This window comes from Cyanistes caeruleus, chromosome 10, assembly GCF_971803275.1.
Source record: "Cyanistes caeruleus chromosome 10, bCyaCae1.hap1.1, whole genome shotgun sequence".
In the NCBI taxonomy this organism is placed as follows: Eukaryota; Metazoa; Chordata; class Aves; order Passeriformes; family Paridae; genus Cyanistes; species Cyanistes caeruleus.
The window spans coordinates 9,858,740-9,879,124 of NC_141710.1; the positions used below are offsets into that span (position 1 = coordinate 9,858,740).

At 38.5% G+C, this 20,385-nt stretch overlaps 1 long non-coding RNA gene across 4 annotated transcripts in view; it reads left to right on the forward strand.

The window, feature by feature from the left end:
* LOC111933531 (uncharacterized) overlaps positions 1–20,385 on the forward strand; it is a 131,824-nt gene that overhangs the window by 98,380 nt on the left and 13,059 nt on the right. For 2 of the 4 annotated variants that reach the window (XR_015274714.1, XR_002866765.2), the window contains exons 8-10: positions 9,271–9,612; positions 10,404–10,427; positions 10,838–10,974. This is a non-coding gene — a long non-coding RNA (uncharacterized LOC111933531). Of the gene's footprint in view, positions 1–9,270; positions 9,613–10,403; positions 10,428–10,833; positions 10,975–20,385 lie in introns of all 4 variants that reach the window. The other 2 variants (XR_015274713.1, XR_002866766.2) reach the window with 1 other exon arrangement.

The window sequence follows — 20,385 nt, forward strand, 5'->3', positions numbered from 1 at the left end:
ATAATACTGATTTATTTGGTCTGAATATCCCTGTGCAGACAATTAACAAAAACCCATCCCTTTTTAAGATAATTTGTAACCTATGGAGGATAGGAATGAGGTCTTGAATATCACATTAGAGATTTAAATGAAGAATAATGAGGAAAGAAGATTCCAAAACATAATCTTGATGGTAGCTGGATATTTTTTTTGCTTCATTAGTTCCTTGCTGGATTCTAATTAAACCCAAATCTATGATATTTCTGAGATTTTTCAGGCACTTATTACTGTTAACATGTGTAACTTCTTCACCCACCCCAGCTCCAGCCAGACATATAGTAGCCAAACCCACGTGTGAATAGCCCAAGGTTGCAAGGAACATTGCAGTATTCCTGAAAGCTAATTGCCAGGGGTACAGATCTAAGCCATCAAAAAAATGGATAATGGATTAGACAACCGTAATTCTTTCTGGAAACCTTGATAATACTTTTTTGTCTGCACTTCATTCATTCATGCAGTTTTGTTCTACTTCTTTAATTGAGAATCATAACTAGGTTTCCCTGGAGTTTTTGTGAAGGATATGATCATGATTATACTCCTCTCAGATACTGAGGTTAAATATAAACAAGCTAATGAAAATTGGTTTAAAAACCTGATGGTTGTATTCTGTCTTCAGGTTCTGACTGAGGCTTTTGGGACCCTCTGTGAGTGGTACAAATGTGGCTGTCCTCAGAAATGGCTTTATGGGTTTTTCTGTGCATGTTCTATGAGCATCTGCCCAACTTCACAGGCTTCACAGTGAAGTACAGGACATTTAGTTCAGGGGCTAATATCAGAGTATCACAAGATACATCTGAGAACTAATACCAGAATTTATTGTTTTGCTTAAAATTTTAATTTCATTTTCTCTAGGTATGAATTTTTTTGTCATCTTGATACAATAGTACCTCTGAATTACACCCAGTGGAAAATTTTCTGTTCCCAGCTGTAATTATTTGATATAATGTAGATGGCTTTCGGACTCACTTGCCACCTCTAGCCCCCACCCAAATTTTATATACTTCTTCTACTAAAATGAATTAAAAGAAGATACTCAGAAGCGTTGCATGTTGCTGTAACCTGCTCAGTGTTGGCCCATTTTGAGCAGTAAGACAGTCCAGACTTTTGAGCCGTATTGTGGTGGTTCCGTGATTTCAAGGTAACCAGTGCTCCTAAAACCCCATTTTTCCATGCAACTGATTGAATTATGTTTAATTTAGTTTATGTCCTGTTATTAACTACACTCTGCTAAAAGCCCACCACATGCTACCATGAGACTCAGTTCAGCCTTGAGAAGTCCACAGAAAGAGGTGCTATAAACTGTTTATTTATTTATTATTTTATGATGTGATGCAGAAAAAAAGAGGTCAGTTGTCACGCTGCTTCTGGATCCTAATATAGGGTATTAAAACAATTGCACAATGAAAGGTTCCCACTAATAATAGTTCCACCTGAAAACAGCTACTCTTTCTTGCCCTTCAATTTGCTTTTTGCACATATTAGGCACATCATTTGTTCAGTGCTTAGGGTAAATGGAAAAAATTTTAATCAATATTGTCCTGACAAGTGCTTGTGCTTTGTTAATAGAGAAGCTCTTGTGTGTGTTCTAAATTGAAATAACTTTTTATTGAAATTACCATACAGGAGATTTTCTCTGAGTGAGAAACACCCTGTTTAGTTGTTTTAATGCTCATCCTGATAATATAGTTCATTTCATTTGCTGTGAATGATACTTTGGGCATATGTAAGCAGTAGAACAGTACAGGCCCAAGGGAATACCATATTTCCCATCATCATGTATGGCTTGCACTTGGGCTGAACTCTGTATTTTGATAGTTGAAAGCTCCTAGGGAAATTGAGATGCAAATTTTAAGATGTTTTTCTAGTATTTTATGTCAACGATAAACTCTGGGTATGCATGCCTGTTAGGAGACTGGAATTTGTGTCTCTTGGGACTTTTCATTATTTTTGGCAGTCTCCCTTCACTTGTTTTCCTGCTGCTTCTGAGTCAATAGGGATTTGCACCTGCTATTGAAAGAGTGTATTTATATTTTTCAGTCTGAGCTGACTACAGACCCAGTGACACCTTTGTCAGCTACCTAATGGAGCAATTTTCTTTGCAGTTTGTATTCAGTTCAGAGTACAGAGAAGTTCTGTTTGATGTCTTCACTCAGATGCTCTGGGTACTTTTGAACAGTCATGCATTGCAGGACAAACATGCTGAGAACAGTGAGCACTGTGGGAGGGGAAAGCAACTTTATTTGTATTCTCTTTTTCCTGTCATTCATTCTTCTGCAGCTCTGATGTTAGACCAGTGGCAAGTAGGCCATTTGTAAACCTTGTTTCTCCCAGTCCAATGTCTGCACAGAAAGTTAACAGTGAACCCAAGCCATGTCTTAATCTTTCCATCAACCGCTGATCAGCAGCTCTTCCAAAAGACTGTAACATGCTGGAGAGGCCATGGCTTGGGTGACATGATATAGTTTCCTGATGGTGGAAGCAATGATATTTTAATTGCCAGTCTGTCATAAAGTCAGTAAAAATTCTCTTGGAAACTGAGAAAAAACTTGCTTGATGCTAACATGTTATCCAGAAAAGATGAAAATGAGGGGAGCTCCTTTACATTCATCCTCAAATGAGCTAAGTTAAGGCCATAACTGTCTGAACACCCAAAACTAGAATGTCACTGAGACTGAACACCCAGGCAGGTGCTCTTTGCTAGGTAGAGGTGAACATCCAAGTGGAAATTGGTGAAACTGGAGCAAGGTGAATGGGAGTTAGAAAGAGCAGCCAGGTGGAAACAAGGCTGTGGATCTTACCAACACAGCTGCCTTGGTGAGCTCTGTGTTGTACAGAGGAGCAATCTGTTTTCCAGGAGCAGGAGAGGCAAATCTCATTCCAGGATGCTTGGGAGTAGTATTTTTAACATGACAAGTGTCTGTTTTGCTTATGTTGTAGGTGTCAGAAGAAAAGCAAGTAGAGGATGGGATGCTTAATGCTTTTAACCCACATAGTTTTAAGCATTTCTCTAATTTAGTGAAGTATTTGGATGCTAGTTCAATGGTATTCCACACACTAGAGAGACGAAAGCACTAAGGTACTGTGCTAAATACTTCCTAAAAATTAAATGTGATTTAAGTGCTTCACTCTTCTAGACTAAGGATAGATTATTCAGAAAAGCCTGCCTATATCTCAAGGTCTCATAAGCTGCTTTTGCTATGAAATATTTGATAACTGTATCTATCCATTCATGACATGTGACTTCTGGTTGGGAGTTGTCTCTCTGTAAGAGGTTAGGATAATAATTCAGTTCATCCTTAAAAGCCATCTTCAATACTCAGATTTGCTCTGCTTGCTGTCCTCTGGACTATCTTTACCTGAAGGTTCTCTGAAGCCAAGAGGCCCAGCAGGAGCAAGATGTGTTGGAAAGCTGCTGAGCCTGAGGTACCTGCTCTGCAGACTCAAAGGAGGATTCACTTTCCACTTGACTACTTTCACCATCCCTCTTTTTTTAAGCTGCAACTGTTGCTGTTGTGCCTTGTATTTAATGAGGTGTGTTCTTACGAGAGGAAGTACACCTGAAATTCTAAAACAATGTAAAAAAAAATTTAAAATTATATTTGCACATCATAGTGTTTGCTGTATTTGAATGAGTAAAATTTTAATATAGCACAACTTCCTGCAATGTGCTCCTATTCCCTTTCCTGTTTTCCAGAAAAACTCACAGAGAGCTCTTGAATTCAAGAGAAATGTCACAAGCACACTTTCATGTTTCTGCTTTGTAGTTCCTGGATGTTTGTCTGGCTTTTAAATTACCCATGAAAAAAATAATACATCTCTTCTATAAGAAACATTTAGTTATTAATAATTAATTGGAATTCAGGGAGGTTCACTCGGAATTTTAAATGGGATGTCTAGTCAGGGCTATAAAATCTTATAGCTGGGGGATGTAAAGCAAGCATACAGAGGGTGGAAGATCAGAATGACGTGATTTACTCTGATAATTTTTATTTTTTCTGTTAAGACCTGTTAGCCTGCCATATAGGTTTACTCTAGATCTCTCTATATATATTTAATATTATTTAAAATACATATGTAGGAGGTCAGCTGATAAAAAAAGCTAAAACTGAGAAAGGTTGTTGTAAAGATCTTTATTGAGTTACCTTTGAAGATTGTAGCCCATAGCTCCTTTTTTTTTTCTTGTGTGCAGTTTTGTGTTGCTATGATTATGGACTTTGGTGTTTTGTAATATACGAGTCTTGAAAATACAGGTTAATTCTTTAAGAACATACTGCACCTCAAGCCTGAGAAGGTGTGTAAATTACCATATTTAGAAGCACTGTCATCAGAGTGCAGAAGTTTTTTGTCTCCAGAGGAGCCCATTCTCCCCAGAAAGCTTTTACATTTTTCAGAAAGAGCATTGCCATAGTGTAGTCATATAAGATATAAGCAAAATAGGGCTCTAAGGAGATGTAGTATCCTGTACTATATACAGTCAGAAAAAGGAAAAAAACCCCAAGATTTTTGGCACAATAAGTACCAAAAACATCAGTGAAATGTCTTCTATGTGATAAACAAGCTGTTTCTTAAGTTCATAGATTGTCATGTGTTTGGCTCTTTCATGACGGAAATTTTCTTCAGCAGATAAGTCTATTAATACTTTTCTCCAGACAACTTTGAACAACAATGATATTGGGGAAGGAGTTCCAAGAACATGATTTTTAATTCTAACCAACCTGTAGATTGGCTGGTGACACAAGAGGTCCAAATCAAGCACTCAGGATCTGGGGAATGCAGGGAAAGCCCATGTCTATAGCTGGGACCAGATGGATGGTACCAGGTGGACAAACAGAGCGATCAGGTAGACAAGAAAGCTGGAAAGACACATCTAGCAATCGAGACACTTGCAAGGCAGCTGCCAGACCAGTTTGATGGGACACTTCACTGGATAGGACATTTTGTGTCCTGCAGTCATGCTTAAGACTCAGCACACAGGATGGGGCCAAGGTTTCTAATTTGAACAGAGCTGCAGACAGCACAGGTAGAAGGCAGAGTCTTTGTGTTGCTGAGTTACTGATGTTTCATGCATTCTTCATCAAGCTTTACCTTTTCCTGCTGCAGTATCCCAGAACAGTATGTATTATCTGTTATGAAGTTGAGTTCTCTGCTCTGTTTACAGTTTCTCACTTTAAACCATTACTAAAGGCAGGAGAGATGGCTTGGAAAAGGACCTTCTCTTACTTTATTGAAACTTTTAGAAGCCTGCATGTGAGAACATCCCCCAGCCTGTTCATTCAGGTGCTGTCTCCCTATTGCTTTGCTTTAATCTCTGCCACCACTTTGGCTGCCAGTGAATCCCCAGAGGCCACTGTGTTTGCCAGGTGTCTAAATGAGTGCTTCTTCTGACTGCCCCAGAGAGTGAAACCACAGCTCTATGCTGAAAGCACTTCCTCTTCTGTGCCAAAAAGTGCAATAGGTTTTGATAAAACATGTAGGCACCTCCCTCCCATCCCCATGCACTGGAGGAAGTGTCACCAAGCATCATGCACAAGAAGCAAACTGGAGAAATGGGTTACTAACTAAAGAGCCTATATAAGGTACTAATCTTGGCTGTGAAAAAAGTTTGGGATGAAGTAGAAATAATGGCTTCTTAGGGGCTCACTTTTCACTTGTTTCTTTGGAGAAATGAAAAGATTTTGTTAAAAAAATTGTGGTGTTCTAGTCCACTGATTTTAAAATTATTCATAGGTCTTGTGTATATAGAAATCAGTGAATCTAAGAGCACCTTATCCTGATATTTTTATTATGTTATCTGAAAATGGGCAGCAAAATGACTTATCTAATTACAGTCAAGACTATTGTAATAAAAAGAAATGGGACTTTTTAGACAGTTGGGAATGTACCTCATTTTTCCTTTTTTTCACCAAGACAATCAGAGTTATATTCAAATAATCCAGGTTTCTCCTTATTAAAGTTTATCAGCTTTCATTTTCCTGTGCAAAACTAATTTTTTTTATTCTGATTAAATGACTTTCAGTTTTTTGCTTGGTATACCAGAACAGAGGTGCATCAATGACCAGTAATATTAAAAGAACTGTTTCTCTCAACCAATGACAATCCTTGATTTCCTGCAGTTGGAAGGGTTCTACTTTTATGACAAATTCTGCACTTCTCAAAAGGTTTTATTTGGTGTACTTTACAAAGAGAATTTTTTGGGATAAGTCATGCATTGATTGTGCACCGTTTATCCTTCACTAACTCATCTGGAATACCACAGGGAGAAATTTGGATTCTAAGAGGTTTATGATATTGATATTCAGTGCAATGTGAAAAAGCTTAATTGTTTTTAATTGAGCAGTAGTATAATAACCATTTTCTTTCAATTAAAAAATCCTTTTGGGCCAAAGGCACTCACAAATCCAAAATTCTTTTATATGGTTCATTTTCCTCAGTTTATTTCACTTTTAACAGTTAGACCCTTTCTCTGATGGTAGATTCCAAAACAAAGAATTTTGTTGCTCTCCTGTGATTTATATTTCTGTTTTCAAAGAGGGCATATTGTGTCATGATATCTACAGAATATAAATACAGAACTAAATTACTGAGGCAATACTTTCTAATATATAATTTCAAGCACGTGTTGTTAAAGCTTTGCTTTGCACAGTCAAATGAGCTAGCAGAAAAATCAATACAAATAGTGGAAAACCTATTTTGCCTATATTACATTGTTGGATGACAGGTAAGCAGCTTATAATTCTTGTAAGAGCACCAGCATAAAATCCTGAGAAGCAGAAAATCAGTTTAATTTCTAGCAAGGTAGCCTATGCATGAAAGAGAAGTATTTATATATACTGAAGCTTCTGTAAACCACAGGTGTGTGCAAGAAAACAAAGTGAAAAGAGCTTGCTAAAGGTGGGAGAGAGCATGAGCCTTCAAAACCAAATAGTTTGCAGGTTACCTACCCATCCTAGAACAGGATGCTGCTATTTCACATTTAAGAAATGTACTTTTGTCTTAAGGGACACTTTTCAAAATGAATGCTTTCTGTCTTGATTTCTATGCCTTTAGGTTCTTCTTCTTTTAAGGAGCTTTCCCTTTATAAGTGAGAATTTTCAACTGCTCTTTACACATTACTCTTAGAAACAGAGTTTCTCTTCAGAGAAGTACAATTGCTACCTGGTTTCAATCTAGCCATTGAGAAGGAAAATGTATTACTGAGCTGTAGTGAAAACTGTTTGAAAAAGAAGCATTGACTCAGTCACCATTTGAACATAACATTCAGGAGAACTTCTCATTCCTTCAATTGTGTCTGACAGTTGATGTTATTTTAATACAATTACTCCTCTTTAAAGTTTGCTCAGATAATGAGGACTGCTTCCAATTTTATTGGGATGTGAATGTTCCAGAACTTATACTTGGGCTTTTGAAGTCAGGTCTGTTTTGATGACTGCTTTTTTATGCTATTCAAGAGATGTGGAGATCTGAACAATAATTCATTTTACATTTCAACACATGACAGTCATTTAACTTAAGCCTTTTCCCATGAGCAAGGAAGGTGTTTTGTATTTTAAACTCATTTTTTAAGAAATGTTAATGGGTCTGACAGCAGTGAAAAAATATAAACTGCAACCAAACTAAATTTGTTTTATACCAGAGAGGAAGATGGAAGTTGTTACCATGGACACAGGTGGAGCACATGAGACAAAGTGATTGTGTGCAAAAATACCTGTAAAAATATTCAGCTCTGTTCTTGGGCATAGAATTAGGATGTCAAGGAACTGAAGTAAGAGAAAAACGCAAGGAAGCAGAACAAGTGCCGGAGATGCCTGAGGCTGTGGACATGAATTGATCCAGCCGGAGGCTGATGGGGTGAAGAAGTAGATATCCCCTTGGTGCCTGGTTGCTGGAGATACCGGCTCTCAGGGTAGCATGCTCTCTTGTAATCCATTTTATACAAAACTGTGGGTCTAATTCAAGCAGGCTGATTAAATTGTTTATATTGTTATACTAATTTATACTGTTACACTAATTGCTGCTGGCTGCTTTGCCTGAGAGGCGCCCGGAGAGAGCACACAGCTGCTCATCTGGGCAGGCTGGTGACCTCTCACTGGAGCAGTGCAGAGCCATCACAGGCTGAAATGTCCCACCTCATGCCAGCACACAGCTTTAGACAACAGGAAAAAGAATTAATCACTAAATAATATAAAATTATTAATCACCATTATTGTTGTAGTATGAAAAGGTCTGTCAGAAAGAGCTCCCTGCTCCACTGGCCACTGACCCAAACAGAGAAGTAGCCAATTTTTCCTGTAACCTGGAAGCCTCGCAGGGAGTGTGGGCACAAAGAGGTACAATGAACTGCAAATAAGATATTTATATCTAATCTTTGTTTCAGAGAGGCGTAGGTGTCTGCAGGGATCAATCTCTGCAATACACTTGCATGAGCGAGGTAAAGGGCTAGTCTATTTTTAAAGGGTAGTTTTCTTTATGTTGATTATTGAACCTACCTTTGTTTTAGTGAGGAGAACTTTGACTTTACAGGAGATATAAAAGAGTTTATTTATGAAAAAAAAGTTACTGGCTAGGATCATATCAAAGATTTTTGACTCCAGATAGCTTCCTCAGCATAAGCATTTTCTTCCAGGATATCCAACATATCCATACAATGCAAAACATCCAGATATGGACCAAACAAGTGTAAGGATATACAGCACAGACAGCCTAATGGTAGTTCTCAATTCAGAGGGAGGACACAAAAATATTGCAGCCTTTGCTTGCATTACAGTATAAATCCAATTTGCCATATTTGAAAAACAGGAAGATGAGGTATTATTTTGGATGAAGGATATATCATTTGACAATGAAATCAATTGATATTAGATGAGCAGAGAAATTATAAAGGATGTTATTTATGTGAACTTGTCATAGACAATGGTAATTAGCAATCTCTCTGGGCAAGAAAGGATGGTGGGACTTCAGGTGTTGCAGAGCACTTTGCCAGCTGGGGTCTTCTTTCACAGCTACATGAAGCTTTGTGTTCCTTCAGTTTCTCAGCCTAAGAAGGATTGTGAGATGTGAGGTTTCCAGTATGGCTTTGTCAGACATTTTCATAGCTTTGAGAGATTGTCTCAGTTCTCTTATTTTTCAGACATTTTCTTCATGTGCTGTTGCAGTTGCCCTGGTGAAGTGGCTTCTGTAGTCAGCTCTGCTGGGCCAGACATAATGGCTAAAATTTTTTTGTCTCTTTTTCAGATAACCAACTAAGCAAGCTGCAGCAGATGAGTTTATTGCTGTATCTGAATGCTAAAGAGGATGGTGACTTTGAAAAAATGCTGTTTATGGAGTGTATTGACAGAGATTTCAGAGGCAGAATATCTGGGTTTGTTGCTTCCCAAACCTTGCAAGTGCAAATTCCTATGCTCCCTGTGTTAAGAAGGCTTGACAGGTTCAGGTTTTTGTGGGTTTCTGTGCAAAGAAATATGAAGAACATTAAATAAATCAATTTAATATGATCAGACTATTTCTGCAGGACAGTCTCAACCCTCCAAGCAGCTCTGATGGGCACAACCCTGGGAAGAACACTTAGGATTTCAGGTGAGAAGGTCATGCCACAATGTCTCACAAAATCCCTGCTGTTGAAGAGCACCCCCTGCACTGAAGGGAACTGGCCAAATCCTTTGTCTGCCCATACATGACACAGAAAACAGAGCAGTGCTTCCTTCCCATGCTGTTTTAGTTCATATTCTGTTTATTGTGGCGGCCACATCACGACATTTGTCCTGACAGGGTGATGTTGCTGTGCAAACCAAGTGCCAATCCATGTTTTCAGCTTTCTCTAAACATGAACAGGATGCTGTCAGAAGGCCACAGTGGGGAAGGGGGTGGCACAGGGCAATTTCATTTCATGCTGCTTTTTTCTCTGAAAACCATATTTCAGCTAGAAAATTGATATATTTGACGCTCTGGGAATCATCAGGAAGGGAATGGAAAAGAGAAAATAGTTTGTTTTGTAAGAAAATGAGCAAAAACTGTTCCAAGCCCCATTTGTTATGGGTAGAATTTGGTATAATATCCAATATCATCAACAACAGTGCTGCACATTCTCACAAACTGCTAATGATCAGTACTAAGCAATTAGAAATAAAATTTTGCAGGGAAAGGAAGCACAAGAAAAAAACCTTCTATTTTAGCTATGCAAAATCACTTGGAAAATTTCATCTATTTTGTGGGAGAAGCTAAATAATTTCTACATCACATAGTGGATTTATTTCTTCCACGAACTGAGGGAATAAAGTGGGGTTTTTTTCCTTGAACAAATTAGCTTACCCAAGTTTCTGCATATTTTCTTCAGCTGCCTTAGAACTATATCTATGTTTTATTCACAGGAAAGGACTAGAGCAGGATCTCAGGTAATTTCCTTGCTGATTTGGTTAAAAGACGATTCAAAGCTATAACAAGGATAAGCAGGACAGAAATCTCAGGAGTCTGGCACAATCTTACAACAGCTAGGATGCAAGATTTTTCAAAAGTCAGATGCCTCATTTATTCTTCATTAACTATTCCTTCTACTAGTCAAACCTAGAGAACTGTAGCAAGTTCTGTGCCCTATTACATAAAAGCTCCACAAATGCAAATGTGTGGATGATGAGTGAGTGAAAGCCCATGTGGGTTGATATCCATACTGGAACACAGTACAGAAGGCACTGCCTGGGCCACATCATATATTTGCATAGAAATATCCACAGAAGAAAATAGTTAGGAGGGAAAAAGTCCTAGAAAATTAATTTTCCTTTTTTTTTTTCTGTCTCACTTGAGGAAGAGAGAAGCTATAGGGCTGCAGAGAAGTTTTGGTCCAGTTTCTCTACCCAGAGGTGTCCAGGGTTTCCAGAAAGAGGGTCACTCTCCTCTGTCCCCAGAAGGTCCCATGTTCACTGCAACAGGATTCATACAACGTCTGTGAGTCTCCCTTTTCTCATACAGAGAGGAAGGAATATATTTGGATTATAAGGCCCATGTAAATTACATTATATTATTAGTGTGATAAACCCAAGTTCCCCAAAGTCAGGCCATCTGCATTAAACTGAACTGTTGCTCCTTTGTGTACAATGCATTATATTATTCATTATTTTAATCAAGCACAATTGTACTATGCTTTATAGGTCTCCTGCTTCATTAAGTCATAAAATCAACAAAGCTATTAGCACTTTATCTCTTCATTTTTCAATTTGTGGCCCATTTACTAGTGATGATTCCAACCCTAGTGTGAAGGAAAAATTGCTCCTAATTAATGGTATTTCTGTGGTGCTGCTGCTAGCTCTGGATACGGATTCCTTTTCAGAATGTTGGATAAAGAAGTGTTGCATGATCTTTTACAAATACAGAATCAATACAAAAAATAAGTAAAAGAAATGTTTTCTTCCATAGTCACCACCAAACTGAGATTTACAGAGCCCATTGCTTACTTAGGCTCTCAAATGTATGAACTGAAGGGTGCAGTGATACCAGTCAGACAAGGGTGTTCAGACTTAGATAACCCAAAAAACAAGATAAAGCCCCCCTCTTTCAAATCAGACTTTCTGTGCCATAACAAGAAATACAAAATTAATTACTAATGGGGAAAAGAAAGTGGTTTTAGTGATTTAGCAGGTGGAACTGGCCCTGTTATGAGATACGGCAACAACAACACCTCCTGGTAAGGAGTGCCCAGGGCTTTATCCACAGCAGTGAACAATAAAAACAAGATGTGTAAAAGGCTCAGGAGACCAGAGAAGGAGCTGAGATTTGTGATCCTGAGGAAGCTCTGAACCCCTTCCAGATACTAATTTTGTAAGGAAGAATCAATTAGAAGATCTTATTGTCACAAAGTTACAGGAGTGACTCGGACCAAGGGTAAACACTCTGGGAATGGATCTGGGGCAGCAGTTCCCTGAAGTAATGTAAGGCAGGCTGGAAAAACAACACCCAGATAAGAACTGAAGTGCACATAAGAGTGCACATACACAAGGAGTCTGTTTAAAAACTGTCTTTTCCTCCTAGACTTTATCATGATATCAGGCTTGTTGGACTAAGCAAGAACTTTTGCCTTTCCCTGTCACACGTGACTTGGTGTGACTGAAATGCTGTAGCATTACATTCAGCATCCTAACTGACTATACTAACTTGCAAAAAAAGGGCATATACTATTTTTATTCTTTAGAAATTAATTTAATCTACACTCTTTGAATTTTGCTACTGAGTGTATTATTACATTATTTTCAAATATTGGGACTGAAACAAGCATAATTCTTGAAAGTTTTTCAGGATGTGTCTAAAATTTCAGGCAATTTTTCAGTCAGATTGAAGGCGACAGCTCGGTGTTTACCATTGTGAACATAATATTAATCCTTTGCCTTTTTGTGATTGTCTCTGAATTCTATGTGTTTGAACTGTAACTGCTCAACACCACAATTCATGTCACTGAGCAAAAAAAATGACATGTAGGGGATCTTTTTCGAAAAAGTACAGTTCTCCCATCACTGGTTTTCTAGTGATGGACTGTCTCTATTTTATTCTCCTTTATGTGAACTCAGCTAGAAGGTAACAGTTTTATGACTCCAGATTTATTTTCCCTTTATTTTTAGTAGTGAGACAAGAGAATTGACTGTCTGAAGTCATAACATATGAAAAGGAAGTGTAAGGGGAATTCAAAAATCCAAGGCTGTTCTGTGCTGTGAATTTAATGATTGAAGTACGAAAAACAAATTGCAGCTTTTTATCAAAAGAAATTATGTTTTCCTTATGATTTTCCTTCCTATTTAACCACATTTGCTGTTCAAGTATAGACATTCTTAATTAATTATGGATTATTGTATTTACATGTTAAATTCATTGTATTACTTAAGCCTGTAGGAGTTTGCCATTAAATCAAACATGAAGTGATAAATGGACAAGCAATTCCAATTAAATTTCTCCAATGGAGATGTTATATTATGAAATGGAAATAGTTTCTTCTGTTGATGACATTGTCTGGTGGTACAGACAAACACAATAGACATTCCTTTATTTTTCAAATATATCCAAACTTAAATGAAAAAAAAGTAATCTTATCCATGAAGATAGCCAGAAACTATACAGCATAAGGCAGAAGCAAATACCTGAAAAGGTATGTCTGAAAAAGATGAGATGGTAGCAATATGTGCAGGATTGCATTTCCAGCAGTACAGAACAGCCTCTGCTAGGCAGTATTTTTCCAGGTGGGGCTGAGCTTGATTTGCTGCAGTGAAACACAACTTTAGCAGCACTTGCGTCCAGCCTCGTGGAATTCCCAGCTGCATCAACACCACTCTTTCTTCCCTCTGCTGGTGGGTCTGGCCTCCAGAGATGGAGCCTTTCCTGGATGCACCCCTACGTAAAACCTCTGAGTGGCTCCTTTTTCAGGGTACCCCTAAAATGGTGTGGAGACAGGAGTGAGTTACCAGCAGCCTTGGCTTTGCCTGATGTTTGATAAGCACATTTTGTATTGATGTGTTGCCATACATTGGAATAATGAGCTCTTTTCAGCAAACTAAATTTTAACAAAGATTTTTAAAGTTCAGTTGTTGTTTCCCAATCTTCTAAGGCACAAATATTAGTAAAGCTATTACCTAGTTGCTTGGCACCATCTTCCCTGATGATTAATGTATGCAATGTTTCTGCCACAAGCACAGCACAGCTTCCAAGCAGCAGCAGGAGGTTGAAGCGAGATGCTAAAGAACATTTGTGCATGCAGCATTTTGTGACTATTTAGAAAAAATCCATTTTTTTTTAATTGCAGAAAGTCCACTAAGGAGGAGGCCAGGAAATAAATGAAAGTAAGGATTGATCAATCTTTGGTTGAGCTGGAGTACAATTATTCATGCCTCTGACAGGATCTCTCCTGTGTATTTACAGGACTGTTTTAGGACAATAGGCATGCATTAAACATGAAAAAAACCTACTTAATTCTTTCTATAAAGTATTCAGTTCAGGAAAACATTAACTGCAATATTTGTTTATTTTTTTTAACAAAAGAGAAGCTGCATGGTTAGTGTGAGAGGGAATGAGAGGGTTGGGAAGCAAGATGTGGCCTATAGCTGGGGCAGGTGAGACAGCAGGTTAGGGCAACAGCTTGGGAAGAGGCAGAAAAACCCTGCTACAGCCTCAGGACAGGAGCTGGGGACCAGTCTAATCATCACCTAATCTCCACTGGACTCCTCATGTTTGCATTCCTCATGCTGAGCAAGCAGTGAACAGTAAATAAGTAGGAACTGCAGGCAGCTGCTTTTGGCAAATCCTCACTGATACTGGCATTCAGAGAGTATAATGTGAATTCAGAACAATGTACTGAAAATACCAATAGTGCACTAAAAGTAATTATTTCTGTTTCTAGACACACTATTGGAGAAATATGTGTTCTCTAAACCATGGTAACAAAAAGAGCTTTCATACACAAGTACACATGCTCCAAAACAGCAAGGCTCACTAGTAGGTGCCTGGCTAGGTAATATAAAGGCACTCAAAAATATATTTTACTCAAGCCTTAAATGTGACATTGCAAAGGAGCAAGAGCTTCATGATGCACATAGGCGTGAGGAAGTTCAGTGCTAGAGAACACCGACCCATAGCATCACCATTTCATTACCTCCTCTCAATCCAAAAATGCAACTCAAAAAAACCTGCCAACAATTTGGTGGTAACACAAACAAAAAAAAATCCAGAAAGATAAATCGTCAACCACATCAGGCACAGGAAGCCTGCCAGCCTGTAAGGCCAACAGATGATCATGGCAGAAAGACAGTATTCAGAGGAGCTTAAGCCACTGCAGAGAACATAAATGAATCTTTTATTTTGTTATGCAGCAGCCAGTCTCAGAACACGTGGAAAGGGCTGAGTCTCCCTGAACTCCTCCCCCACAGAAATGTAACCACTGAGGGCTGCTTAATAGGAAAGGGACTGCAGCGAGTGAGAGGCATCCCTCAGGGAAAACACATGAAGTTAGGAAGAGCCTTTTAATAAATGTACAGTTTCTGTACTCTAGGTTAAGCACATGTTCATAACTACAACCACAAAAAAAATTGTCATGGACAGGACCATGCTCCAGCCCAGTTTAATTGATGATAAAAGCTCTGTTAAAACAAACATGATAGGAATTAACACATCAGCTTTTTCCCTGCATGAGTTGCCCATGTAATTGAATGTTGCTCAGTGGCTACCTGAACTAATTTGGTGTCGTGCTTTAAGTGTCAGACACACAAAGTCTGCTGTTTCTGTTGCTTTTCACCTGTGATCCCTCTTCTTTCTGTGCACCCTGTTTCCAGCCTGACCTGGGATAGAAGCCACACCCCACCTGCAGGCTGCATCCCTTGCACACATCTGAAGCACATGAGGGACTTCAGACCAGACTGGAGATTTCTGTTAACACTTCACTCTTAGAGGCTTCTCTGTGCAGGTTTCTTACTCCCCTTCTAAAGCAAGAGAGTTACATTTGGGGTCAGGTAGTGCGAAATGAGCCTGTGGTGTTTGATTTGAGTCAGGTCCTTGTTGCATGGCTGGATAGCTGTGACTCCTGCTGGAATTAGTTTCAGCTAGGCTTGGACTAGGAAGAACGCTTCAACCACAAGGAAAACTATCAGTAATTCTTTGATATTTTCTCTCCAGACAGCTTCTGCTTCATGTCAAATAGACATGATTTGAGCTACTGTTCTGTCCCCCAGGAAGAGATGGTGGTTGGGGGAGCTGTATTTTTGTGCAGGCCAGAAGCTGAGGAGTGACCAAGGCTTCCACCTAGCTGTGTAGGAACATGCCTTTAGTGAGCGGGGAGCTGTGAGCGCCAAGCTTCCAGCACACGGATTATACCAACAAGGCATTTTAGCTTCCGTGACAGGGAGCTGCGAGGACATTCCATGCCAACAGTGCCCTTGTTTTTTTGTTTCTGTTTGTTCACAAGCCGCTTAAAAGTGCCTGTGCTGGCAAACCTTTGGCAGCAGGGCCGAAGGGAGCTGTGAGGCATCGCAGCAGTGCCAGCACGGCAGCTCTGCCCTTCCCTTCCCTTCCCAGCACAGTGTGCTCTGCAGCTGCCAGGACACCTGTAAAGCCCAAGGCACCTTTGTCCAGAGGAGCAGCTGATGGTGCTGAAGGCTTTTGGCTCCTCTGAGTGGCACATAACAAAGAGTGGCAGCAATCTCATACGTGCTGGATAGAAGCAGGCAGAGGTTGTTTACATCTTCAGAAGGAAAGAGAAAACAACATGTCTGAAATTCAGTGCAACTAATGCACATTTGTGGGAGAATTTTAAAAATAATGATTCTGAACAGCATAAAATTAAATGTATTACAATGAAATAACATATTTTACTCTTCAAATTATAGTGCTTTACCTTAATAAGCATTTCATAAAAAGCATGGTTAAAATGAGTATTTTTATGTAAATTACTCTGCTCCTTCAGAATTAGTCAATTGAAAAATTAGTTAATAGCAGATTTTTAGTCATAAAAAATTCAGGTTTGTAAAAAGACTTGATGAATAACAAATCTGTGGATCCCCTTTCTGTTATTCTACACTGTTCGAGAGCAGTGAGTTGAAGTTAGCAAATCCATTTCAAATTGGAGATAAGCCTTGCTATACCCTTTTATTCCTCCTTAATGATTAAGTTTGTGCAGTATCTTTAAAGGATTTCTCACTGATATGAACATTTCTTGTATGTTAAGCTGGTGAACTGTTATGTTACTTTTGATACACATTTATGCTTCTTTAGCTCACTCATATCCATATCAAGATTATTTTAGTAGCAAAAGATCATTCATCAATGTGTAGATGTGAATAAATGAGGAATTCTTAACAGCAAGAAAAAAATCCCATAAATTCAGTGGCATTCAATATATTTTTGTGAGTCCTTGTACAAACATCATCCTTGGCAAACATCTCATATTAGAATTTTTTCTGCTCAGAGATATTTGGGGTTCCTTTGGCAGAAAAATTTTCCATTAATATTTAAAAATCTGATAGTAGAGACAGACTCTGTTTTGCAGAACTAATACAAACTTTTATATAAGCTTTTTATGGCATTATCTTCAATTTAAAATAACAGTATAAAATCTGTGAAGCTGTGAAGGAGCTTCTTTGCTTTACCAGTCAGACTGTTTCAAGAAGATGGCACAGAACATCAATTCTAAATGTATTCATATGAATGAGGATCCAGTTTGCTTTCTTGTCTACCACTATTGTGACTCTGATTCAGGTCATGCCTTCAGTGTTTCTCATTTTAAATCATGAAAACAGCAGAATTTTCAACCTAACCCAAAATTTAACTGTTTCAAAAAAAAAATCTGTTTCAAAGGTCAATGCTGAGACTTTCTGACCTTTCACAGTAAAAACAACTGAAAAGTTTCAGGAGAGTGGACCATGAAGGTACTGCACAAATGGAAACCACAGTTCTAGGGCCTCCAGGACAAACATCTTGGATTTGTTCTTACACACATAGATTAATCCAACATTTGGCTTTACTCAGACTCTCTCTGAGCAGCTAAATTTGATTGTATTTTATTTTTAGCCTAAAATTGTGCAATACCATTAGAAAAGGGATTACTACCTATGTTAAAAAAATCCAACCCCAAACCTAAAATAAATTACTTGAAGTGAGACCAGAAAATGGATATATTTAAGAACTTTAGCAAAATGAGTCAGGGATGAATCAGCTGCAATTCACTGATGTGGCTGTAAGATCTGCTGTTCCAGCTATGACACAGAAAGACAAAAGTTCCACATTAAAACTAAGCTATTAAAAGTGAAAATAATAAGGATTTTAAAAGTGGAATGAAAAGTACTTTCCAGAGAAAATTATACTAGAATTTATTCCCAGAAGCAGTTTCCAAATGCAGCTACTGAATTCTTGAGACAATTTTGTATCCTAAAAAAAAAAAGTTTGAATTCATACAGTTTCTGATGGCCACAGAAAACTTGAAGATGCAGGACAAACCTATTCTTTGTGTCGTCTGGGATGCTGGGATGGCAGCACCACTTTCTGTATTTGCACAATTTCAGTTGTGCAAGTGCAAGGCCTGAATGCTTCATGTCCAAAGAAAAGTGTGGAAATAACTCTTATCATTGGCACACACATACTTGCTATAGCACAACTGTCCTGTGGAAACATATTATTGCTGGAGGCTGCTTATTATTTCTTAATAAAATTGAAATTCCAGTACATTCCAGAAGCTTTCTTGCAGAATCATCATGATTTATCATCTATCTTTTCAAATTTTCTTGTCTGTGGTTGGAAATAAACTAAGCCTGGTCATTGATTCTCTTTCTATGATGTTGGTTGACATCAGCAGTTGGGTAGTCAAAACAATGCCATAAATAAACTTGAATTATTTTTAGATATGAAAATAACAGTAGTTAGAGATCATGGCTGATGCTGCAAATGAACTTGAGTTATTTTAATGCACACTGGAAATAGATACAGAAAATGAAAACAGAGCTAGGGAGGATGCTGTGACAAGAGCCCTGCTCAGCAGCAGCTCTGGTTTATACCTGAACCATAAAGTACGGGGGGAAAATAAACATAGCTTATCTGAATAATAACCAAGCCATTTGGTGTGAGCCTGCCTCTCTCCTTATTTCCCTTTCTGGATTTGGGGGTTCCCATGTGAATGATGCTCACTAAGAAGAATGAAACACAACTAATAGGTTTGGTCCAGAGGGCTGTGAGTTTTTCCAGTTAGAGAGTTCCCACATGGATATGTGATGGCAACCCACTGTTTCAACTTGCCTGCTCCTCTTCTATTGGAATAAAATACTCCTATCTGTCATTTTTCTAAGATTCTTTTTAGAAGCCTTTAGTGTATCTTGTTTAACAGTTTCTACTGGACTTTAAACTGCTGCAGCAGGATGGGCAGCGATCACTTGTAGCTCTGGGACAGAAGGCTTTCTCACTCAACCCAGCCAACTGGTCAGCTGCTCACCATGTCAGTACATGTCTGCAGGGTCTGTCTCATTTATTTCAGTAGCTATGGAAGTCAGTGACCTTTAATGTTGTAGCTACTATTTCACTGCTGGCTATGTTTTAAAGTACACCTTTAGCTAGCTTGTTCTTTATGCTCTGGAACTGGGGAGGTGGCTACGTGGGGACATCAGGGACATTAGTGGCAATAGGCCACGAGTTCCATGCCACACAGCCAACCCTGCCAGCTCTGCAGCTGCACAACCTGGCACCAGAGCTGGCTTGGATCTGCTGGCTGCAGATCTGAGAACAGCCCTGGGCCAGGGCAGCCCTGGAAGAGCTCCCAACAGAAGCTGTGTCCCAGGTTATAAGAAGTTTTCATATAGGCACTTCTCTAACTCTGCTGGTAGTCTAGATTTTCCAGTAATGTTAGTACCTTTAGCATTATCTTCTGATTTATTTCACTAAGCACAGGCTGTATATTAGACTTTCTAAAATGTAACAAACCTGTTTATTTAGGATATGCTGATAAATAGCTCCAATTATCCCGATGTAGCTCATGACAACACTTCTGGGAATGAAGTCTCTATAAACACATGCAGCATTGTACAGCTCTAGTCTCAGTGTTGGTTTCAAGAGACTTAACAAAAGGTAGATGCTGAACCTCACATCCTCATAGGAAAAGTTTGGTGATACTTTACTTTGAAAAGACAGATAATATGAAAGAACAAAGATACAGTTTATTTTGGTGATATCTAAAGGAAGACTGTTTGTACAAAATGCTTTTTTACAGATCATTGTGTATTTTTACCACCATTATGTGAACTGCTAAAATTAAACCTCTGCTTTGAGTGTTGTCTGTTCTAAATGGCTTGAAACTTTTTCTGTTTCCATAGGAAATAGCAGTCTTCTTACTTTAATTTTGAAGCCATAAAGAAAGTGACTAAAATGCCTTTTGATCTGTAAAATTTCTAATGTCTCACACTGGCATTTTGCAGCAAGAGAGTATTCAGCCATTAGGATTTTCACCTTTGTTTTGGATTTTATTTTGGGTTTGTTTTCTTTGACATTAGGTGAACAGAAATAGGTAAGTAAAAGGGAGAAGGAAGAATTACGTCCTTACCTACTGAGAAGCAAGATTGCAATATTGGGAAGCACTGCAGATGCTAATTTCAAAATACTGTCATTCTTCACAGTAGTTGTGGTAAATTGCACATTTAATGATCCCAGTCTAATCTTGCTTACTGAGGCAATTTAACTTCAGAACTTAGAATTTTTTCTTGTGTTTAAATATCAGATCAGTTTCTTTCTTTTTTATATATAGCTATTGAAGGAAAAGCTAAAACTAAATTAGCAATAAAACTTAACAAGTTTCAGAAGCTGACCACCCTCATTCTCTTAGTTCTGTGTGGTTCATGTTTAGTTACAGTTTCT